Source organism: Pinus tabuliformis, chromosome 1_1 (assembly GCF_031772625.1).
Source record: "Pinus tabuliformis cultivar Carrire ecotype Pingquan chromosome 1_1, CPIR1, whole genome shotgun sequence".
NCBI classification, from domain to species: Eukaryota; Viridiplantae; Streptophyta; class Pinopsida; order Pinales; family Pinaceae; genus Pinus; species Pinus tabuliformis.
Window position 1 is genome coordinate 624,805,251 of NC_142297.1, and position 25,008 is coordinate 624,830,258.

Consider the following 25,008-nt stretch of genomic DNA (forward strand, 5'->3'; position numbering starts at 1 on the left):
ATCAGATCACATTATTACCCCATTCAAGACTGAATCCGGCCAAAGCATTTGGCAGAAAGACGAGCGAGCATGAACTCGCTGAGAAGACGAAGGACAAGTTTAAATTTGTCAAAAAGTCATGTGGGTATTCGATTACCAGCATTATTGACCCCGCGGTCAATATTTCCACGCAGATTCTAGCTGGAAAATTTATGCGAAAGTGTCGTGCGGACGAGGTGGCAACACTAGTGGTTTCATGGCAACTCAATGCGCTAAGTGTGTATAGTTCAACTGGGCACACTACCTCGGTAGCGAGTTCCTCGTGAACTACAGAGAGGCACAGAACGATAGTAAGACCTTTCACTATTCGTGGTTGTTGCTCTCAATTGTGTTGGTCGCGTGGGATTCACCGAAGGATAGCCAGTTTCCTCCTCTGGAGAAGGATTTACCAGAAGTAGCAAAGTTCGCATCTCTTTCGGCCACAAAAGATGTTGCGTGGGTCACAGAGAGCAAAGTCTTTTGGGTACTAATGGAGGTGAGCATTCGCATGGCCATCAAACAAAAGTCACGGTTGTCACTAACCATGTTTGAGCAACTCTCGGGGTATGTGGAGTTCAAAGCAGACGTCCATCATGTTTACATCTGAGTGCACAAGGACCGTGAGAAGAAATGGTTTGACTTACCCTATCTGGCTACAGATGATGCTATTGCAAAGGTCATCAAGCGGTGGCCAACAAAGTGGCATTCTGCATCCAATGTGGCCACCGGGACTAGCAAGTCCATGGATAAACGTAAAAAGGAAGCGGCCAAAGAGAAGGTTCAGTAGTTGGCTGAGAAAAGGAAGAAAGAGGTCGAGGAGAAGGCCCATGTAGAAGCGGAGCGCGCTGCGAAGGAATAGGCAGAGCAGGAAGAGCGTGGCTTCAAAAGAAGTTGGAAGTCTCCTTCGACCCAGACGGAGGAAGAAGAGTGGTCAGAGCAGGGCGACGGAGATCAGCAAGAGATCGCTCCCTTCCGAGTGAAGTGGTACAGGGAGAAGGACAAGGAAGGACAACGAAAGAAGTCGAAAGCCACCAAGTCATCGCTAGACCCGATTACCTTTGTGGATGGCGACTTGGATGAAATTGGAGATAATGTGTGGGATACAACAGCAGAATTGTTGCAGCAGTTTGAGCAGCAGAAAAAGTAGGCATTGGTCACCATACAGAAGGATCTACACGAGCTACAGATCCAAATGAGAAGAATTTAGGTAGGTGGAGGACATAGCAGTATTGTATCAACAAGCTTGGCGTTGAGGACCACTCAAGCAATGAAGATGGTTCGATCAATGGATCTCCGGGCAATCGCGTTGCCTGATGGAGCTTTGAGCCCACAGGAGGCCACTAACAAGGCTATTGTAAGCTCCTTGAAGAATATTGGCCTCAACCTGGCCAGGTTCCCCAGTGAGTTTCTTCACACACTGCAAGCAGTTGTGATAACAGAGGTTAAGGCCCGAGAGCAGCGTGTGCTGAGCATGATCAACGAGTACAAGGTCAACAATGAATAGGTGTTCATGGAGAAAACAACAATGCTCGAAGCATGGAAGAAATTTCAGGCGAAAAATGAATAACCTGCAACCATGGTGGCCGAGGCATGCAGAACAGTCCCTGAACTGCATATCCCAGAGGAAGCGTCGGTGGACGTAAATATCAGGAAGTTGGCTGCAGGTGTGCGCGATGCGAAGACGGAAGTGGCCAAGGTTTAGTTTGAATTGAACCTAAAGATAACAAAGTTAGATTTGAAGTCATAGCCTTCAACTCCGCTAGAGGTCAGAGAATAGCGTGAAGTTGCTGTGAAGGATGGAGTTGCAGCAGTGGATGCCGCGGTGGTGGATTGCACTACGCTTTTCGAGAAATCCATGAAGGTATTCATGGCGCTGTAGGAATATCCTAACCTGTAGAGGTTAAACACAGAAGCCCATGAATTACAGTAGCAGTATGATGAAGCAAGAGCAACTACATGCACCGTCATTATAGCACAGCGATTGGTCAAGTTGCATGAGGCCAAACAACTGCTTGAACAAGTGGAGGCAGCGCAAAGGAAAGAGGTGGTCCTCAATGCTAGATTAGGGCCTTGGTTGGATAAGGCCTATGTTATCTCTGCTTCCATTGAGGAGATGTTGGAAAGCCTACAGAGAACGTAGTAGAATATCAAGAAATAAAGTGTAGGACCAGCAATAGAACAACTAGTGGAGCAGATCAAACAGGCAACCACCCAGAGCACGGTTGAGGTAGCCTTGGTACAAGTAGAGTTGGGAGGTCTCCGCAATGAAATCTCCGCACCAACAAAGTGACTCGAGGGCAAGTCACGATATTTGTGTTAGGGGCCTATTAGGACAAGGTCCCCTAGGGTCAATTTTGGGGCAAAAGCCCAAGTTTTATTGTAAAGAATGTAAAATCTCCGCAAGTTGTGGTCACGGAGCGCATATATAGTGAAGTGCCATAAAGGGTTTTACCCTTCTTTTATGTAAGTTGTGTTGACTTGTATAGACCTACCCATGGTCCGTGAACCATGGGATTGTATAAATAGGAGAGTCTTAGAGAGTCTAAGGCAGTAGATAACGAAGATGATGAAGATGAATGTAATGGGTCAATAGGAAAAAAAGTGAAGAAGTCTTAGAGTAGAAGAGAGGCACTGCAGCAGTGTGCGTAAAGGCCTAGAGTAAAGTCCACAGCTATGTGCACGGACCCCTGTAGCTGAGTGCGTAGGGAAGTCTTGAGTCTGTGAGCAGAACTGAAGTATTAATAAAGAGATTATTCCAGAAATTCCTATGTTTATCTATTTCCTTCTGTTATGAATGAATTCTCTATTATGTTGTGATGAATGATTGGTTTATGAATTAATGTTGTATTGATGCGCGATTTTACATGATTTATATTGTTATATGGACACAAGTAATAATAACTGTTTATGCGAAGAATATCTTGTTGCATGTTAAAGTTATCAAACGAAAGACAATCATGAACATTGGTGGAGATATAGAATCTGATTACGGGAAGTTATGTCGATAAGCCCTAAGGGCTTATCGATCTACGCGAATGAAGGTTTAGGGCATAAAATGACATTACACTAATCTCTGGGTGCGAAACTTGGTTCTAGCATCCCCCCATACTGCTTTGGGTGAGACTTCAGTCTGTGCTCCTTGGGTTGATGCTGAAAGGGCCAGTGTTGTAAGGATTTGTTTGGAAAAACTAACTCTGAACCTGTGTCATGACCCACTAAGCCAACACTAGTTTGCAATAGATTTCTTTGGATGTATCCAACTTGGAGACATAAGGAATGAGAGAGACTTTGATGGATTCTATTAGAATCCTTTGAGCTCTTGTCTCATCATTATTATACTTGATTAAGGCTTGAGTTTGTTCCTCAGAAGGAATAGTAAAATTCCCTTTGATGTGTTCTAGGAGTTCATTCTCCTTGAGAAGTAAATCGGGCCTCTTCTTCCATGCAAGAAAATTATTGGTACCTACCAATTTATTGCTTTCCTTGCAAAAAGACATTGATGTATATTCAGGAGGGGACATATACTTACTTGATAGATTTTGATATGTAGTAGACTTTCTTTTTCCTTGAAGACTTGATGGCTTGCCTTCCTTAGATCTTGATGTTCTTCAAGTTTCTTTCTCCAAGTGGACTTGACTTGATGATGAGAGTTGCTTGATGACTTGTAGCTTGATGTAGGTCCTTCTTTGATTTGCTCTTCTTGTAGGTACCTTTATGAAAGGCTCTTCTTGCTTTGTAGTCTCCCTTGATGAAAGATAGATAGTAGATCTTCTTGAAGTGATTGAGACTTCTTGGCTAGATGCTTCAACTTTTGTATATGTCCTTCCTTGATAAGTGTTCTTGAGTTTCCCTTTCCTTGATGTGTCACCTTAGCTCTGATACCATGTTGAAGAATGAAGGGCACTGGTGTTTGTTAGGATTCTTCATTGCTTGATAACAATTTGTGATGCACTTTTACAATTATCTTAGCATGATATTCTTCTTATTATTATAGTGTGTGTTTCATCAAACTGCTATCAAAATCAAAAAGACAAGAACACAAATGTTGGCTCTCTGCCAGGGCCAAAACCTCTCTCTCTTAGAGAGGAAAACCCTTTAGTAATTTTCTCTTATTGAAGCTTATTATTGACTAAAGCCAAACCCTAGACCCTTGACTAGGATGTCCTCCAAGCACAAGTCAAGTCCTTCCTCTTTTCTGCACTATGTTCACTGACACATAGACTTCCTGCTTCCAGCGCTTTTCTCCCCATCACTTTTTCCTTTTTCTTCGTTTCTTTTTCTAGAGATAGACCTTGGTAATGTTAGCTTCTTGATGGGATATTCTTCTTCCTTTCTTTGAGATGTTCTTTCACTTAAGGAGACATCCTTCTCTTGATCCAACAAGATTCTTCTTGAGATAGGTCTGCAAACTTGATGTGATTGAACAACAGCCCTAGTTTTTCCACGTATGGTAGGAACCCTAGAGAATTAGTGTCATTTTCCTTTGCTAGAGAGATAGGCTCCTTTGCTAGGCTTGGGAGTCCTTTTAGACTTGATTTCTCACCCAAACAATGATATTTCAGGGAATTTTCTCTAGTTGTTGTTATGTCACAGGCTTACCCTCCTCTTCTTCACACGTGTGACTGTTTCTAGCCCTAGAAACAGTCCTCTTCACTTCGACCTTCTTCCTCCTTCCTTCGCTTGTCTTGGAGACCCTTTAGACTAGGCTTTTCCCTCACTTTCTTAGCTACTTTACTTTTCTGATTTCGGAGATTGATAGAGGATGTTGAGGGGGAGTGGACAACCTCTATATATAGAGGATTGTCCCTCCTTTAGGCCGACATGATGTCTTTAGGCCAACTTGAATGTTTCTACATCATTTTCATTGTTTAGCTTCATTTTGGAGGACGTTGTTGCATGGAGAGAACTTTCACTTGTCTTGGAGGTATTCCTTTGACCTTATACATAGTGTAACATGCCGTCTAAGGGTCTTACATAAATACATTGACACTTTGACTTCATAGAAGCACTTAAACATGTGCTTGACCTACTTCAATGAGCAAGAAACTCATTGACAAATAATATGAAAACATTTTCTCTTTTCTTGAATAAATAAAAATGTCAAAATTACATTTATGAAGATCGGACCTAGTTACACTTTATTCAACATAAATAGCATACAACTTTCCAACAAAGTATTGGCTACTAAATGTTTTTGGATATAGATTGGGGGAAAGATTTTGTGTTATCAAGGCATTCGTCAAAAATATATTATGGAAAACTTAATGGATGATTTTTGGAGGAGTTTTGTTAAGAAATGGTATATTGATTTCATTATCTAGAAAGTAATGGTCTTAAATATCCCTATAACATGACATTGTCTTGTATGGAAAATAGGAAATGGTTCAAGGAGGAGAATTGATTTAGATCCTTCGGTTGGGAGTGGTCAATATTATAAATTGTTTGATAGGATTATTAAAAAGCTTCATGGAGGTGGTTATTTTTTCTTGAGTCTAGTAGCATATCCAAAAATGACTACTATATGGACGCAAGAATGGAAATCAACTTATATTTTGGGTCTAGATGAAAGGAAAGTTATTGAATAGGAAATGTTATGTATTACCTTAAGAGTTGACCATGTCAATATCAAGGAGGACGAAAATGAACTTATATGAGGGAAAACAAAACTATCAATATTTACACTCCTAGATTTGGGTGTTGAAACTTTGAGTATTTATATTGGAAAGAAACACTTTGTCTAGTGGTATCTAGAAATTTAAATGTCCCTTAAAAATTATCATTTGTATGTGGCTAGCTTTAAAACATAAAGTCTTTACTTTGGACATTCTTCAAAAATAAGTTATAATGGTCCAAGCTAGTTTATTTTATGCAAGGATAGTGATGAGTCTATGAATCATTTGTTGATTTTTTTCCCATTTACAATTAGATTGGTCTAAGGAGATGATGTTTTCTTCTGGAAAAGAACGGAAAATTCGGCAGATTGTTTTGGATATCAGGGTTACTGCTATCAAGCTTAAGAATTTTGGGTGCCCCAAGGGTTCTTGGTGGTTTTGAATCCATTCCACCATCAAAAAAAGATTCAAACACCCCCACAGTTGGTTTTCTTGAAAAAAAAATCACTAGATTCCGATGAGAAATCCATCGTTCGGAAGAAATTGTAGCCTCGTTAGACAATGCCTTTACAATTTATGTTTGGAAGGATTTGGAAAGGCATATTGATATTAAATGAATATGGAACAGTGCTTCTATTGATGAGGGATCACATTTGTGGTATAGGAAACTATTTCTTAAGAAATTTAAGATTTTAGTTTGTTTGCTAATGGGGTATATAGCTAGTTTATAATGCTCAAATCTTTGAGGGAAGATATATTTCACCTTAATAACAGTGTGTTGTATAGAATGTATCATTTATAGAAAGATTTGAATAGATGCTAAAGGAGAAACTTGTTGGATTGATTAAAGAAGAACATATTGATCAAAGTAGTGCTTGGGCCTTCACTAATGGTGCAAGTCAAGAAGACCATTTTATTTGTGGAGTAGGTAGGGTTCTTAATTTGTCTTTGGTCATTTTTTGAAGTTTAAAACATGCTTGGTAGGAGGTACAAATAGTTATGCTGAGTTCATGGCATTAAATTTATTAATTATGCATGAAACTAAAAAATATATTCACATTATTTAAATATTTGAGAAGGTCTAGGTGTCATGCTATGATTTTAACAACATTCCTTTTTTTCCATATTTTTATAGAAAATAATATGGATACAAATGCTCTTTCAAATGCTCTATTACAACTAGTATTAAGAAACTGGCATATTCATGACTCTAAAGCTGATCGTATCTATAAATATGTTTAAGAAGTTGGCATATTCATGACTCTAAGGTTGACCATATTTATAAATATGTTTATTATCCCTTTTAGTAGCTTCAATTCATATGGAAAATCTTCACATCAAGGCTACAAACCTTGTTATGTGGGATAATAAGAGAACATATTAACTATATGTTTATATAATGGTCGTAATTTTCATGTTTTGGTGTTTTTTTAATAACCATAATTGGGAAATATTTATTGATCAAAATCAGCGGGCCTTGAATGCATAATATTCTCACAAGTTTACATCTATAGTAAAGAGTTGCCAATGATTTCTAGCTAGTCCAAAACCAAGCCAACAAGGCTATAGATAAGAAAAATTGCATCTAACCAAGGGAACCTAGTTGTATACACCTTATAGAATATGCCTAGTATTAGACAAAACTTGACTTTCATACTAAACTAAGTTGGAGGAAAAACATTAGCCTAACCCAAAGAAGCTACAAGCCCCAAAGATGGAGCTTCCACATTTAGATCTCGAATAATAGAGACCAAAGATGGAGCTTCCACATTTAGATCTCGAATAATAGAGACCAATGGACTAACAAATTTTACCAAAAGAGAGGGAGACAAAGTACCCTAAGCACTTGCTTGTTATTGGTAACTTTTCCTAGGGTCCATGATTAGGAAAATGATTTTTATTTTCATATTCTATTGAACTAGATTGAAGTGCCTATTAGAGAGGGAGTTAAATGATTTCTTTTTGATAATTTCATTAGAGATATTTTTTGAAATAAAAAGACACATGTAAAAGATGTAATTTTGCTAATCATATTAAAAATATGATTTTGTTTCTTAAGAAAAACAATTATATATACACTATTAAATATTTATACATATAAATCTTATTGTGTATATATAAATATATAAACTTATACAAATAATTTGTATTTATATACTACCCGGATGCGGGTGACCATCGAGGCATTTAATGGAGAACCGACTGATCGGCGGCGTTCGGACGAGCCAGATGGTGGCCAGCGCACCATCCTATGCTCACCTGAAACGAACTCAGGCGCGCCTGCAAGCTGCATTTAATGGTCACTCAAGCCGAGACCTAGACATCGCCTGCCTTGATATGGAGCCTCCCAACCCCTCAGTCTTCCCTCCTTCCCTCAGTATTTGCCCACCCCAAGCTGAAAATCCCTGCAGTCGGACAGTTACCGGGAGCCGCTGCTGGCTTCTGTGTTGTATTGAATTTGGAAATGGGCATCACTATTCCCACTCCAGGCTTTGCCCTCTGAATCCTGACCAGACGCCCTCTGTTCATCCTTTGCTTTCCTTCCCGACCTTCTATCCTGCTGAATTCCCTTCCCACCATATTAACATGGTCCGTCATCGAATGAGGAGTCGCAGAGGTGGTATTCGTAGTGGCAGCGCTCGCCCATAGGCAGCGTAGAGCTCCGAACCTGCCTCACCTTCTCCTCCCCATGAAAATCCTCCCCCTCCCAGCTTGCCTCACAGGCATTATCCTCACGCTCGCAGCGAATGGGGTCATGTGTAGGCTTCAATTGCTGAGCACAACGATTTCAGGTTCCATACTGCTACTTTTCCTTTGCCCCCCAGTTCGGCCCCTCACTCGACGCAATTCAGGTTCCGAAGCAACCTTAACAGACCTATCATCACTGCCAACATAACCGTTGTCTTCTCTGAAGAAAGTGAGCAGCACGACGCTCCATTGGGTCGCTCTGAAATGCAGCATCAGGAGGAGCGCAGTCATGGAATAGGCCGTGACTCTGGGATGCTCCCGGAGGAAGAAGGCAGGGGAATACGGAGTGGCGGTCTGCATGCAGAAGGTGGACGCACTGATGACAGTCGGCAACCAGGTGGCAGCTTAGTTGGAGCATCTATTTTGATGCCTATGGCTGGCAGTACGAGTGGCACTCTTCCTGCGAGGGAGCCACAAGGTGGCGTGGTGGAAGGCGGCGTGGCGGAAGCGGATGAGGATTGGTATCATTATGCATGTCGCATAGTTGAGGAGACTCCAGACCAGGATGAACCCAAATGAAGCCACGTGGCATCCGCTGCCACCCACGCGTCAACTAAGGTCTCAACTGCTAACTGGTTTGGTCAAGTCACTTGTTGTGTCTGTTTTTTGTCTAAACGAAAGGTTGTTCTGTCATTACTTCACCTGTGTCTTTTTGTGTTATGTCAAAACTTCTTCTGAAGCTCTTCTGTTTTGGGTCAAGGTCACATGTTTGGTTTTTCGCTATGGCAAACTGGTTTCCCCAAATATGGGGCAGTTTAGATACTCCTGATGAACAATGTACAAAACGGCTAAGGCTGGGGCCTCATTGTAACTCTATTTTTTGCATCTTTTAATAAAATTAGTCTTACTTAGACAAATAACCCAAAAAAATTGTATTTATATACTTATTATTTACAATTAAATAATTAAAATATCACATTTTATTATATATTCAAAATCTATACATTATAATTAAATCATTATTATTTATTATTAAATAAAATAATAATAAACTTTTATATAAAACATTTAATCTTAATTAATTAAAATAATAATAATTGTTTGTCCACAGATATTGATAATTGTTTGTCTAACAATAATACATTATATTAAACCTAAAATTCAAAATTTTAAAAAGATTAATGTTATGTTGTATTATTAGATTACATTGCATTCATATGATAATTATTATCCAACTTTTTCATATTATTATTATTTTTTAAAATTACAATTTTTAATGTTAAAAGCTTTCCATAAATATTATTATAAAAAGTTTTACTTCACTGAGTTTCATACTAATTTTGCTTTACTTGATTAAAATATATCTTCAAATTCAAAAGTTAATAATTTTCTTTCCTCTATTCTTAAACTATATCTCAAACTTTGACCAAACGCTCACAGGAATCTTCCAATTCCAATTTGGCTTTTTTGGGCTACAATTGGTCACATAATCCAATTTGATGTGATGTGAGATGCGTTAATTCCAAAGCTAATTGATGGCTCATTTTCTTGAACCAACCATATAAATATTTTCTGGTTTGCACTTTTATGTTGAATGGTCATTAGGATCTTAAAAATCAAAGTCATATTCAAAGCTGTAGTCTAACCATTATTTCATATTTAAAGTTGTAGTCCAATTATTATGTTTCTTTACGTAATAGTTACGCAAATTTGGGCTATATTTTGAAAAAATTTAGTAATTTTTTCAAATCTGAATAAAAATTGTCAAACTTCATAATTTTAAATGTTCTCAAAATATATGATAGCGGTGAATCTATTTTCACCATAAAAACATGATTAAAACACCATCTCTATAAAAAAAAAAAATTGAAATCTTTTTTACCTTTATAAACAACTCCATATCCATAAACAACTCCATATTCAAATGCTAACCTCAATCAGTACGGATGTAAGTCCAACTCTGACCACAACATGCCAAAAGAGTGTACACTGAATCTTTTTCCCTGCCATGCATCTGCCTCATTCATCTTTCACTAGGTGGTTGCGACTAGGAAATCTGGTAAAATGTTAAGTATCTGTGGATTAAGTTAATTAACTAGCTTCTGCATGTACCTTGGGGAGTGTTAAGCCTGTTGTAATATAAAGCATTCTTATTAGCATTTTGCAACTGGGTGTGTCCGGTATCTTCTGACACCTGCAAAAAACAAAGATTCATATCCAAATGTCCGGACTAATAAAAAAATTATTCACTATTGAAGAAAACCTACCTAACGAAATCTTTATTCAAAACCCTGTACTGTGGGAAACCTACCTTGTAAAGTATTTTATCTGTATATGTTTTAGAATGGTCAAAGAGATATACTTCAGAATTTGACAAAGAGGTTTTGAAAATGAGTGTCAAATATATGAGGTTTGAACCACTACTTATTTCTTTTTCTTTTTTTAGGTTTATGTTGAGCCTGGATAGATATTAACCTTATTTTGATTAGGATCTTGTTTTCAAGATTGTGTGAGATTTTGTTAATTTTAAATATCGAAGTTTTATTTCGCATAAGTGATTTTTATTCTCAACTTTGTGTGACACTTCGTTAATCTTGGATACCAAATTTTTATCCTTCACAAGTGACTCTCACTTTCAGCCCTTTCATATGACATTTGAACTATGAACTTGTATTAACAAGGACAAAAACCCTATCTCTCACACTCTGCCTTTTTCTATGACATATGAACTTGTGGTAATAGCCACAAAACACCCAATGACTGCCCCTATCAACCTTTTCTTATGAGGTTTGAACTTGTGTTCTAATAAGGACTAAACCGCACATTTTCCTATATCTTTCACTTTTAACATTTTCTTATGATATTTGAACTTGTGTTAATAAACCTCAATGACTGCCCCCCTCAACTTCTTTTTATGAGATTTGAACTTATGTTCTAATAAAGACTAAACGTATATATCAGCATAGATCAATCTTAAGTAGGGATCCAACATGAACCGAGAGAGATCAAATTTCTTGAAGTGCAAATTTTTTTAGTGTGTAAAGTACAATGTGTTATTTTTTATTGTTTAAATTGCATTTTTGAATGCTAAATAGAGTATATATAAGACTAATTAAAAATTTGAACCATAAAAACTTAATTTTTTCTCTATATATAGATATATATGAAATTGATATCCACATAAATTACTTAACATAGATCTTCACATAGTTTATATAAATCTCTTGTTAAAGTATTTTTGAAAAGTATAAAATTTAAACATGAGATTGACACAATTTTTTTAGTTCTAGTTACTTTACAGCATATTTTAATTATAATGGACATTATTTTTCTATTTATAACATAATTTTTATTTTTTGTTTTAAAAGGTCCCAATAAGAAATATTTTTTAAAAGTATAAAATTTTTCTATTTAGAACCTAACTTTTATTTATTTTTTATTTCTAATTACTTTAGAGGATATTTTAATTATAATGGACATTATTTTTCTATTTATAACATAATTTTTATTTTAAAAGGGTACGGATAAGAAATATTGGTACGGATCAGAAATATTTTTTAGAAGTATAAAAGTTTTCTATTTAGAACATCATTTTTATTTTTTATTTTAAAAAGGTACTGATAAGAAACATTTTTGAAAAATATAAAATTTTAGAACATACTCTTTTTTTTTTAAATTATGATGCACTTTATTTTTCTATTTAGAACATAATTTTTTATTTTTTTTCTAAACTTGCAGATAAGAAATATTAATTTTTGAGAAATATAAAATTTAAATATGTAAATCACACCATTTTTTTATATCTAATTATTTTAGAGAATACTCAATTTTTTTAATTATAAAAACATTATTTTTCTATTTAAAACATAATTTTTATTTTTTATTTTATATTAAAACATAATTTTTATTTTTTATTTTAGAGGTACAGATTTTTATTTTAAAAAATTACAGATTGAATTTATAAAACATTCAATAAAAATAGATCTATATTTTAACAAGTAAATTTATATATCTCTCATACTAACCAATAACTTTATATACCCTTATAAAATAAACTTTTCAACTCAATAAATTAAAAAAAAAAAATATATATATATATATATTTTATAAATTTAAATAAAAACAAAAATAGTCTATATTTTCTTTATAATTTAGAAGGTTAATTTCAATATCTCATATTAATTCCTATAGAGCTATAAATAACATTAAATGGAAATAATTAATATATATATATATATATATTAATTTCAATATCTCATATTAGTTCCCGTACAGCTATAAATAACATTAAATAGAACTATAAATAACATTAAATGGAAATATTATATATATATTCTCACTATTGTTTGATGGTCAATTTTAATAAATTTTATTTATTTATCTGTGCAGTTGCAAAATTTTATATGTACTTTAGTAATCAATTAAATATAATTCTGTAAAAAGTCATATGAATTTTTATTTTGATTTTTGTAAATTTTAATTTTTCTTATAATTTAGAAAATTAAAAAGGTTACATATAACAGAGAGAATGGATGATAACAGCCGGATGAAATTGTCACTGATATGAATTTACTCATCAATGTGAAATTTATACTTAAAAAAATGCAACGCATAAAAAATGGAACTCATTAATGTGAAATTTATAGTTCTAATGTATTACTCAATGGAACTCATTAATGTGAAATTTATAGTTCTAATGTATTTCATTATAATTCAAATGTAAGTATTATAATTCAAATGTAATTATATCCACATTTCTTGTACTATGGAAAGATTAAAATAAAAAAACTCTCAGGTTTAAATATAATAGAAATATTAAAATAAGAAAAATCTCATGTTTAAATGTAACTTGTGTTTTATTATATTATAGAAGTAGCTTACATTTTTCTTTTGTTTTGAAAAGACACAAGGTTCAAACACAATCAATTTTATAAACACAGTAAGGTCCTCTGCAGAAAGGTTGGAGACCTGAAAAACATTCAAGCAACATCTGTGCCTCTGCCTGAGAAAGGTTGGAGACCTGAGAAAGATTCAAGCAACATCTGTTGCTGAGAAAACTTGGAAACCTCAAGAGGTTCAAACAGCAAGAGTTGAAATTTTACTCATCTTTGTTGAAGACCCACATATTGTGCCTCTGTCCCTGAGAAAGATCAGAGGAGGAGATTTTAAAGAACTGAGCTTCCACATTCTCCCTGTGCTTTAAAAAGTTTGGAAGATTAAAAAAACATAAATTTGAAATGTAACTCGTCTTCATCAGATATCCACATATCCACATTTCTTCTTGGGTCTTGCAAAATGCTGGAAGATTCAAAAAGCATAAAATCTATATATAGCTCAAATACAACTTATTTTGACTAAACATTCACATTCTTCATGTGCAGTAATAGCTAGGCTGAAGGATTTAAAAAGGAGTAGATAGGCTAAAGGATTTAAAAAGGAGAAACATAAACAGCACATAAGCAATAGTCCAGAATGGAAAGGCAATTTCAGTGGTTTTGTTTTTTCTTATGGTATATTTCTGTACTGGGACAACATTTATATGTATAAAGTAAAAGTCAAATGCGATCCTGTATTCATCCATGCATTCACATTTGCATTCACGTTTTCTGTATAACTATTTCCCTGTCATTATAATTATCTAAACATGAGGAAGACAATACTGGAGTCGTTTCTTCCATCCAAATAGAGAGACTCAGGAAAGATAACCTTAATTGAAAAAAGGGAAAATTGCAGCAACTTTCTTATGTTGAAAAGAATTCATGATTAATTTTACAACGCTTATTCATACAGAAGCTAGAAAGTAACACCTGAGAACCTGATTCATTAAAAAGACAATAAAACTATAAGTAGAAGTGACCCTATTTGAAAAAGGGGGAAAAAATTAGCAACTTTCTTGTTCAAAAGGGAAAAAAAAAAATGCAGCAACTTTCTTGTTCAAAAGAGAAAAAAAATGCAGCAACTTTCTTGTTCAAAAGAGTTCATGAACAATTTTCAAGCTGATTCATACCAAATCTGCAAAAAGTAATATTCTCAATTCTCAACACCTGATTCATACAGAAGAATCAATAAAAGTAATATTCTGCTAAGTCTGCTTATTACATAATTTATCATTACGATGATGATTATTCAAACCTATACCTTAATAGGTATACACAGCTCTGCACCTAACATAGAGAATCCATGGAAATATATCATCCTATGCTAAAACTCTCCATTACACACACTCAGGAACCACTGTCATCCAATGTTGAATTCTCTCAGTCATTGCATTGAAGTGACTCCCAAAATAAACGCAAAGCACTACCCTGTTGATCGCAAAACCAAATTAACTGAGAAACTACATGTGAATACTTGTTTACTACACACCTGTACAATGATCTGCTTCCACCTTCTGCAGGTATATCAACAGAAGGGGCAGAAAAACTCCATTTCAGTCGGTGACCATTAAATCTTCAATGAGTACAGGATTTGGAGAAAAGCAGAACTAATAAGGTTCCTGTCTAGTTACAACAAGTGGGCTCTGCACAACATGCTTCCCATCTGTCCAGGAAAGGAAGCCAAAGCGCGTGTCCGCGTTACCAGGGAGAAGGTTCATAGGCTTTGTGGTTACGGTAACAGTGTAGCTCAGTTTCTGGTTTGCCTCGGTAAAGACCAGCTTTCTTGGCTTGACAGTCACAGTCACACCTCCCCTTGGAGGAATGACCCTGACTTTATAGACGGACCGAGGAGGGCCTACATTAGTGACAGTTCTAAAGAAGACAGTTGAGAGCTTCTTGGGTTGACTGAGGTCAAAAACTGCAGAGAACGAAGGATAGTTGAGATTACCAGGACTTATTCTTCGTGCGGGGCACTGAGCAGGCTTTCGGGTGATAACCTGAATGGATTTTGTGGTATAATTAAGGCTGCATAGGAATCTAACATAGTTCTCAGTACCCGCATCGTAGATAAGACCAGGATCCATAGCCCTTTCAGGATGTACATGCCCTGCACCGAAATCAAAAGGAGTGGATGCATTGCCAGAGGCTTCATCAATCATCCTGTGACCTCTATTATCTTGAGTATAAGCAGTGGTCATAAGAGCCGATCTTACTGCTGCAGGGCTCCACTGTGGGTGTGCTCCTTTGAGAAGGGCAGCAACTCCACTCACATGAGGACAAGCCATTGAAGTACCAGACAAGATATTGAATTGTGTCCTCCTCTTGTCAGTTGGAAGGCTTGATGGACCTACTGCACCGGTCCATCCTGCTAGAATATTCACACCTGGAGCAATAACATCAGGCTTGAGAATCTCTGGAGTCTCCGGATTGGGTCCTCTAGAAGAAAAGGATGCTACAACAGGGGCAGGCTTTATACCCAGAACAGTCCCCAGGCTTGAAATTGTAGCAGCGGGCCCTTTGGTGGTAGCAATGTATTGCCTGATAAGCTCTCCTTCTTTGGCCCCAACTGCACTTGTAGGCAGCATATGAGCATCTGCAACAAGACCTTCACCATCTGAATCGCTGTTTGCCAGGATCATTCCTACTCCTCCAGCATGCTTCACCTCGGCCCCCTTTGAAATTCTGGGGTTGTTCCCTCTATCACACATCACTATTTTCCCTTTCACCAGCTTGGGATCCAGGGATCCTTCCATGCATAAAGAAGACGAATAGCTATCCCTGCTACCCCCCATAGAAGTGTCCCCAGCATAGACCAAGGGGTACAAACCTGAACCCAAGGGCATCCCACTGTACAAAGACACTCCCCTGATGATTTTTCCATTACCCAACTTAACCTCTGCAGGGAAATCTCTATCCAATGTCCCTGCACCCACAGTAGTTACCCATGGTGAGAGATTGCTAACTGACAAGCCCCCGGGTCCATCATTCCCTGCTGAGGTGGCCACAAACACACCCTTCTCCATTGCCCCAAACGCACCCATTGCAATGCTATCAAGATAATAAGGCACAATCCCACCACCCACAGATAGCGAAATCACATCGACACCATCCTCTATCGCACGATCGAATGCAGAAAGTATATCTGAATCAAAACAACCAGACTGCCAGCATACCTTGTAAGTCGCCAACCGAGCTTTCGGCGCCATCCCTTTCGCAATCCCACTGGCATAACCGAGCATATTGGCTTTGTAAACATGCCTCCCAGTAGCAATCGATGCAGTGTGTGACCCATGGCCATCTGTGTCTCTGGGAGACCTGGATTCCCGAGAAGTGTTCATAGCCCCAACCATGGCTTCATACCCTTTTGGGAAAAACCTTGCACCCACCAATTTCTTATTACATAAATTCTTAGAAAACCCACTCCCCTCCTCGCATTCACCCTTCCAGTTCCTAGGAACCGGTCCTAGCCCATGGTCACTGAAGCTCTTTCTCTCAGGCCATATTCCAGTGTCCAAAAGTCCCACCACCAAATCAGAACCATAGTCCGACTCGGGCCATAATCCTCCACTAGGCCTCAGACCTAAAAACTGGGGGGACCTCGTTGTATGCAACTGCCTGACCCTATCAGGAAGCACTGCCAACACTCCATGTGACGTATCAAGCTTCTCAGCTTGCTCCGGAGTGAGCTTGGCTGAGAATCCATGGAACACTGTCTTATAGACATGAATCAAGATATCACCTTTAACAGCAGCAAGGTTTTTTTCATCCGTAATCAGGCCCTTCACTGCAGCCACCTTGGCCATATACCAGTGCTCATGGGAGGGAAATATTGATGGCTTTGAATCGATATCTACTCTGACTATATAGGTCCTCGAACACTCAACTCTCCACAATAACACAAACACAGCAACAAATCCAAATATGTTTCTACAAAAACCCATGGCTGGATTCAATCAAACCCTCACTAAAACACTGGTTCTCTATGGCCTTCTATGGTTTTTAGCCCAACCCAGCAAAACCCACTTCACATATGCTAAACTAACCAAAACCCACTTCACATCGACTCAATCCACAAAGACCCATTTCACAACCACAGCTAAGTTTCTACAAAAATGAACTGCAGAATTCAATCAAACCCTCCCAGAATACTGGTTACTCTGGTTTCTAGCTCAACCCAGCAAAAACCCACTTCACATCACCTCAACTCACAAAGACCCGTTTGTAACCCATTTACATGCTACTCATTTATAACTAAAGAATTCATCAATACCACATTTGAAAACTCACTCTGTACAGCTCTCATCATAAAATACAGTATAAATCTACTATAAAACCGCCCAGTCCAGAAAGGCCTACTTCACATACCCTCCTTGCATATGTACCCCATAAATATCTCTCCATTCTGTCAAAATCAGTGAGCTACCATACCATCCCTTCACATTAACATATGCAAACTTCAAATTTATAACAGACAAACAGTCCTCACCTCCGTATGAGTGCTGTGTATAATGTATCAACAAGGAACCCTAGCCAGGTGCCAACATCATAAAGATTTTAAATATATTTGCATGATATTCCTCTGAAGTACTGCCCCTCACTAGCTACGTTTGTGCTTATCTGTCCAACTTTATCCCAGCTGCTATCACATCAACCCAAGAAATAGAGAATCCGTGACTTTAAAGGGGAAATAATGCACACAAAATATACAAAGGAATAAAAACAGGATAATATATTCCTGAATGATTCAGTGCTCAGTCTCCTGCTATCCTTATCTAAGCATAATTAACAAAATCTAATGTTATTAATTATTAATGCAGTAAACCGCTCCAAGACGTCATTATCTCCACATGTGACCGCATTTCTGAGCACCCATTTCAATCATCCCTCTGCACACGTAGATAGTCTCTGGTTATGTTAATAGGTGTGATAGGTCTTCATAATTTTAGTTTTAAAAAAGGAAAATAATAATGTTGTAGATTTCAACTATATATCTGTTAATTTTTAGTGGTTTATTTTAGAAATAAGTTTTTTCAGAATTTTCATTCTTTGAAAGAAACATTATGAATGTTATAGATTTCAACTATATCTCTGTTCTTTGTTCACATTAATCTAGTTATATGAATAGGTGTAATTTATTTCCACCTCAAATTTCTAGTGGTTTATTTCAGAATAAGTTTTCTAAAATTTAGATTTTAACTATATCTTTGTCTACGTTAATCTAGTTATATGAATAGAATAGGTGTGGTTTAATCTAGTTATATGAATAGGTGTGATTTATTTCTACTTTAAATTTTTAGTGCTTTATTTGGTTTATTTTGGAATACGTCTTTCGAATCTTTCATTTTTAAAAGAAAAAATATAAATATTTTATAAAAATGTTGTAGATTTCAATCTTATCTTTATTTATGTTGATAATTTTTGATATTTTTTAAATTTTTTATTTTTTTTTGTTCGGAGTTGTTTTTAGTGTAATTTTTGGATTTTTTGGTGCGAAATCCGGTGGAAAAATTTGAGGTGAAATCTTGATTTGTGTTATTTAAACTAGTTTTTTTTACTGTATATATGGACTCAGCACCCTAGAAAACCCCTAGGGCACTTCGATTGCACATGATTACCCATCAAGCTTGTGATTTCAATAAATTTCTACCAGATTTTAGAGAAATTTGACCGGAAAAAACCCTAGGGCACTTCAATTGCACAGGGTTACCCATCAAACTTGTGATTTCAATAAATTCCTTCCGGATTTTAGAGAAATTTGAATCAAAAAACCCACCTTAAAAACTTCCAAAAAATAGCACTAAGACAACTCCTTTTTTTTCTACCAAAAATAGACCATTTTTTAAAGTTATTCAAGTAGAAATAATAATAAAAAATACATACTATATCATTTATATAACTCAGTAATGCAACTGTAAGGAAAAAACATATAGCTATTAGATGGCATGTAAGACATCAGAAAACTTCATAATACCATAGCAAATCAAATACAGTACTATACATATAATCTTTGGTTATGTCAAGAGGCGTGGTTTATTTGAGAGTAATTTCTAGTTATGTCAATAGATGTGGTTTATTTCAGAGTAATCTCTGGTTATGTCAATAGGTGTGGTTTATTTCAGAATACTTTCTAATTATGTCAATAAGCATTATTTATCTCCCAATCAGTGTTTCAAAATTTCCATATAAATAGTATAAATTTCATAATATAAAAATATACGTTTTCTCATATAAAATTCTATGGCCAGGTTTCTAAAAGTTTTTACCTCCATTCTTTAAATCAAGGATTTCTAGAAAGGTTTTCAGTTTCTTACCTCTAAGGGTTTGCATGAAGTTTTTTAGTGTCTTACCTCTAAGGGTTTCTAGGAAGATTGTCATTTCTTACCTCCAAAATTCCATGGGTTAGTTAAGTCACTCCATTTTCAATATTACCTTCTAAATTCGGAATATTACTTACTCCCAATATTAAATGGTAGATATTTTAAAAGCTATGTTACACGGGAACCGCTCTTAAGAGTTGGGAAACCTGTTCCAATGGTTCCCCCGCTTCTTGGAGCTTTGGAACTGTATGGGAACGTTCCTTTTTCAGGGGAAGTTGCAATGGGAGCTTGGGAAAGTTACGGGAGCTTTGAAGACTATTTTTTTTAGTTCCCGCATTCTCTAGGGTTGGGGAATACAAAACCCGTAGAATTGCCCACAAAACATGAGCCTAAGTTGAAACCTTCCTAGGAAGAAAGGCCAAAGACATCCTTAACACCCATATCCTTAATTGAGAAACTGGAGCAATCTCTTGATGGTTTAAGGAAGCTTGTGGCACCTCGATGTAAGGGCGATATCTGGGATGTCATGGTGATGAGTATTTCTTTTGTTGTTTATGTATATATATGGCAAAAGATTGTGTGTGCATATTGTATGTGACAGTGAATGCTTAAACATTAGAGTTTCTTTACTTTTTTCTTAAGAATAACTAGAAAAATATATAAAATTGTCCCTTTGTATTTTTAAGTATTGTTTCAAAGACTCATCATGTGTCATAATGAACTTAACATTTTCATATTATATATATATATAAGAAAGGGACTCACCTAGAGAGACACCCAAAGAATATATTTATATATAAAAGAGATTATATATTTATTATTTATATATTTAAATTGATTTTAATATTTGAATATTCTGATTCAATATTAATTTGATTATTATATAAATTATATAGTTAAAAAAAAATATTTTTTATTTTTTTATTTTTTATTTTTTATTTTTTATTTTTTATTTTTTTATCATATAATATTACTGTTCCCAATTAACCATTTCCTGTAAATTTTGGGGAAACCTCTAGCCCTTCCGGACACCCGTACCTAAGTTCCCAACATTCCCACGCTAGAGAAACTCATGCAACATAGTTTAAAAGCTATTCACATACATATAGATAGGTTAACAAGGTCATAATTTTCCCTCGCAAATAATGGAAATTCTTTTAACAAAATCAGGTTGAAATTTTGGAAATCCTAGTTACAATTGTCAAGCTTCAAGACTTTGGGTACTTTAGGATTTTTGATGGTGCTGAATTCATTTTCACCATAAAAAATGATTCAAACACTTTAATAGTCAGACTTTCCGAAAATTTTCTCAATAAATTCTCTAACAGTGAAATTTTTCGAAAATTTTCTCAATAAATTTAGACAAAAAATTTCTGATCCAAACAAAATTGTAAACTCATAAACAACTTCATTGATATCAATTCACCATTCAATTTATATAACTATTTTAGCACTCACATATATTCATATAAGGTATATACATAATATATATTATGTATATTCATATAACGTATATATGAATATATATTATATATATATGCATATAACGTATATACGAATATATACCATGTATATATCCTGACACGTTCAGACTTTGAACGCCGAACGCGCCCTGTGTCTTGTCTAGACTGGTCTGTTTTCAACTATGATCGGATTTTATTTCGGTTTGTCCTAAAGACAGATGTCCGCCATTGATGACATGATGGCTGCTTTTGAGATGCCCAAAGTCATGATATGAATACACATTTAAGAGTATATAAAAAGAAAACTCAAGTGTTTCCAAAGGCCCACACTCCAATCAAAGATTTCTTTTGCGAAGCATTCACATCAAAGTTTCGAGTTCTATTCCATGGGAAATTATTACGTTGTACATACAGTTTATAGATTAATGATGATAGAGTGGCCATTTTTTCAAAAATCTGGGTTTAGACTTTTAGTTAAGTATTTATAAATGAGGATTATCATAAATTTTCTGGTTTTACATAAAATAGATGTGATGTTGAAATTTGGGTATCTTTTCAACTACTTTGATTTGCACTTTTAATTAAATATTTGTAATTGATTGAAATTTTATTATAGAATAAATGGTGTTTTTAATTTCAATTTTTAAGGTGGATTATTTTATGGAACGTTAATGAGAATAGGGCTTATGTCATGAAGGATTTCAATTTAAAGGTAGGTCAATGATGTTCTAAAAGGGAAACAATGGTTTTGTGCTTCAATGTATAATGTGAGAATAAGAAAGGGTTCTGTGGATGTTATAGGTGGGGTGGTGAAGGTGGGTTAGATTTGAATAGGGGAATAGAAAAAAAAGGTTTAAGTTGTAGTTAAAAGTGATTTTTATTTATGGTTTAAGAAATGGCTACCAATGAGGTTATGTCTAGAAAGCAATTTTTGATTGTAAGGGTACTTAGAATGATTGATCCCTATGTTGAGATGATCAATGATCTATTTCTTCCTTATTTGTCAAGGAAGTAATCTTCGATTATAAGGGTACTTAGAATGATTGATCCCCGTGTTGAGATGATCAATGATCTATCTCTCCATTATTTGTCAAGGAATAGGTAGTTCCTTGAAAAAATGCACCCTTAAAAAGCTTATGGAAACCCACACATTAATCATCTTCTTGATGCAAAAAACTAGGGGAGATGGAAAGAATATTAGATTTGAGTTAGGAAAGATGTTTGTGGATTGGAACTTCTCATTTTTTTATGCTTGTGGTCATTTTGGTGGATTAATTATTGGGTGGTTGGCCCATTCTTTGTATTACACTAACTCCCTATCTTGTGCTTAGAGTTTAGGCATTATTCTTTTCTCCTAGAAGCTAGACAAGGAGATAAAACCCTAAAGATCTATGTGTAATATGAATTAGCATATGTATTTAGAATCTATATTTTTTATTTGTATTAGGAGATTATTATTGTGGTTTGTTGTGACGAATCCTTTTGCTTTCTTGTTCTCATGGAGTAGTTGAGAGTATGTCTCCAATCTATTATTGTTCTTAGTTGCTACTTCTTGGGATACACTTCTTCTTACCTTGGAGTGCATCCAATTTTTTCCTTTATTCTTCTCAGCCGAGGATGACCCCATGGTCGGTGGCTCGATATCGATCCAAGAGGTTTCTACTATTCTTAAGTCTTTTTCCAAGAACAAATGTCCTAGCCCCGATGGCTAGATCGTGGATATTTTTACACAGTTTTTTGATATCATGGGTTATGAATTGCTACAGATGGTTGAAGAATCGCGACTACACAGGAAAATATATGGAGCTATAAATGAAACTTTTATCTCTCTCATTCTGAAAACTTTGAATCCTATTTATTTATTTGATTACATACCTATATATTTATGCAACATCACATATCAATTGATCTCAAAGATTATTGTGTGCAATTTAAAAAACAAGCTCTCTGAACACATATCGCCAAAGCAATTTGGTTTCCTACAGAACAGACACATACAGGATGTGGTTGCTATTGCTCAAGGAAGTTTAAACTCTATTAAAAGCAAGAGAAAGGAGGCCATAATTCTAAAATTAAACTTGCATAAGGCATATGATAGTGTGGATTTGACCTTCCTTCAAATGATTTTACACAAGATCAAATTATCGATTGCGGTCATAAAATAGATAATGTCTTGAGTAAGATCAACATGTTATGCAGTCTTAATCAATGGAGTCCCATCGAATTTCTTTCAGGCTTTATGCATCCTCAATCAGGGATGCTCACTTTCGCCTTTTATTATTTCTCATAATCATTGATGGTTTAAGTCGACAAATTTTGATCACCAAGGTGGAGGGATTATTTGATGGTATGCACATCATTAAAAATATCTCAGTCACTCACCTGTTGTTTCTCAATGATGTATTGATCTTCAGACAAATCTCAACAGAACAATGGAAGCACCTTGTATGTCTCTTATCAAAACTCGAAGACGCATATGGTTTGTACATCAATAATTTTAAATCCTTAATTAATCATGTGTCTAGCAATTTAAACTTAATTGTGGAAATCACAAATATATATTCTCAAATAAATTCGCTCCCTTAGATATGGGATTTAAATACCTTGGTTTCTTTTTTAAACCAAATAGATACCTCATCAAGGATTGGCAATGACTCATTAAGAAATTTGAAGACAAGTTGGATACATGGTCTCACAAATGGTTATCGAGTGGAGGTAGGTTGATTCTAGCTCAAGTTGTTTTACAAAATATATTTGTTTATTGGCTTCACTTGTATATATTGTCAAAGCACACCATCAATAAAATTAACTCCACTATCTCAAAATTTCTTTGGTCAGGTGTGGGGAGTGGCCACAAGATCCATTTGGTGAGTCCATAAGATATTGCTCAAAAAAAAAAACAGGCAGCCAGGGGTTAAAAAGATTAGAAAAAAATGGATGGTTATTGACCATGAAGAGATTTTGGTGTGTAATATTTGGCTCAAGTTTTTGGCATTACATTATACAAGAGACATATCTAAAGAACAAAGATTGCCTCTCTTGGATTAAAAATGGTATTGGGCACTCACGAAATATTTCTATTACTTGGTATGGCTACATGAAAATAAAACAATGGCTCATAGGAAATATTCATTGGGAGATCGAGAATGGTGCAATGGTTGAGGTCGGTCTCGATCCGATCTTCAATTTTCAAGGCAACTATACCTTGGCCACTAAGATTTTTGCTCACCTACACAATATGGGCATGACGCATATATCTTGAATTATTTCAATGAATTCTTCAAATATACATACCCCCTCATGGAAGAATGTTGAGGATTTAGGTTTATATGGTCAGTTTGCTATTTTTTGGGATGTATATGTTAATGAATTATACAAGGAAAAGATCTCTCTTTGAAATTATCATGGTTCTCTTCAGTGGGGTGGAATTCCTATCATGGGCAAGATATTTGTCAATGAGATCTATGATTACATATCTTTCAATCCACAATGCTCTGTTTCAAGTTGTTGGTTTAAGCCATTTTGGTCATGGAACATGTCATTAAAATTAAAGATCTTTGGGTGGCTAGCATGGAAAAATAAATTTCTCACTCGGGAAAACCTTTGTAAAAGGGGTTTCCAAGGGCCAGGTACATGTTGTTTGTGTCGGACGTCAATGAATAGGATCTCCACTTATATCTTGCTCTATTTCCATGGTCATCTAGGAAATAATTCTACAACACATTCCCATTTTTGCCTCTCCAGAATACTCATCAATTGAATCTTGTATTCGATTCTAGAGGACAAATTGTAAGGAGTATAGGACCATTCCATTTTTTATCTACTAGGGCATATGGCATTGTCGGAACACTCTCATTTTTAAAACTTGTCTGGCCCGATGCCATGAAAATTACAATCCAAAAAATCAAATTTCATTAATTGCATGGAATCTCTCCCTACAAGTTTTTTCTGCGGCGCTGCAAAATTACAGAAAAGCGAATGTGGTGCCCAAATTGTTTTATCAACTGATACTTATATACATCTATGTTGGAAT

General features: G+C 35.6%; 1 pseudogene; it reads right to left on the bottom strand.

Annotated features, from left to right (window-relative positions):
• Nucleotides 1-14,331: 14,331 nt before the first annotated feature.
• LOC149214864 (subtilisin-like protease SBT1.5 pseudogene) lies at nt 14,332-17,665 on the bottom strand (annotated as a pseudogene).
• Nucleotides 17,666-25,008: the final 7,343 nt, after the last annotated feature.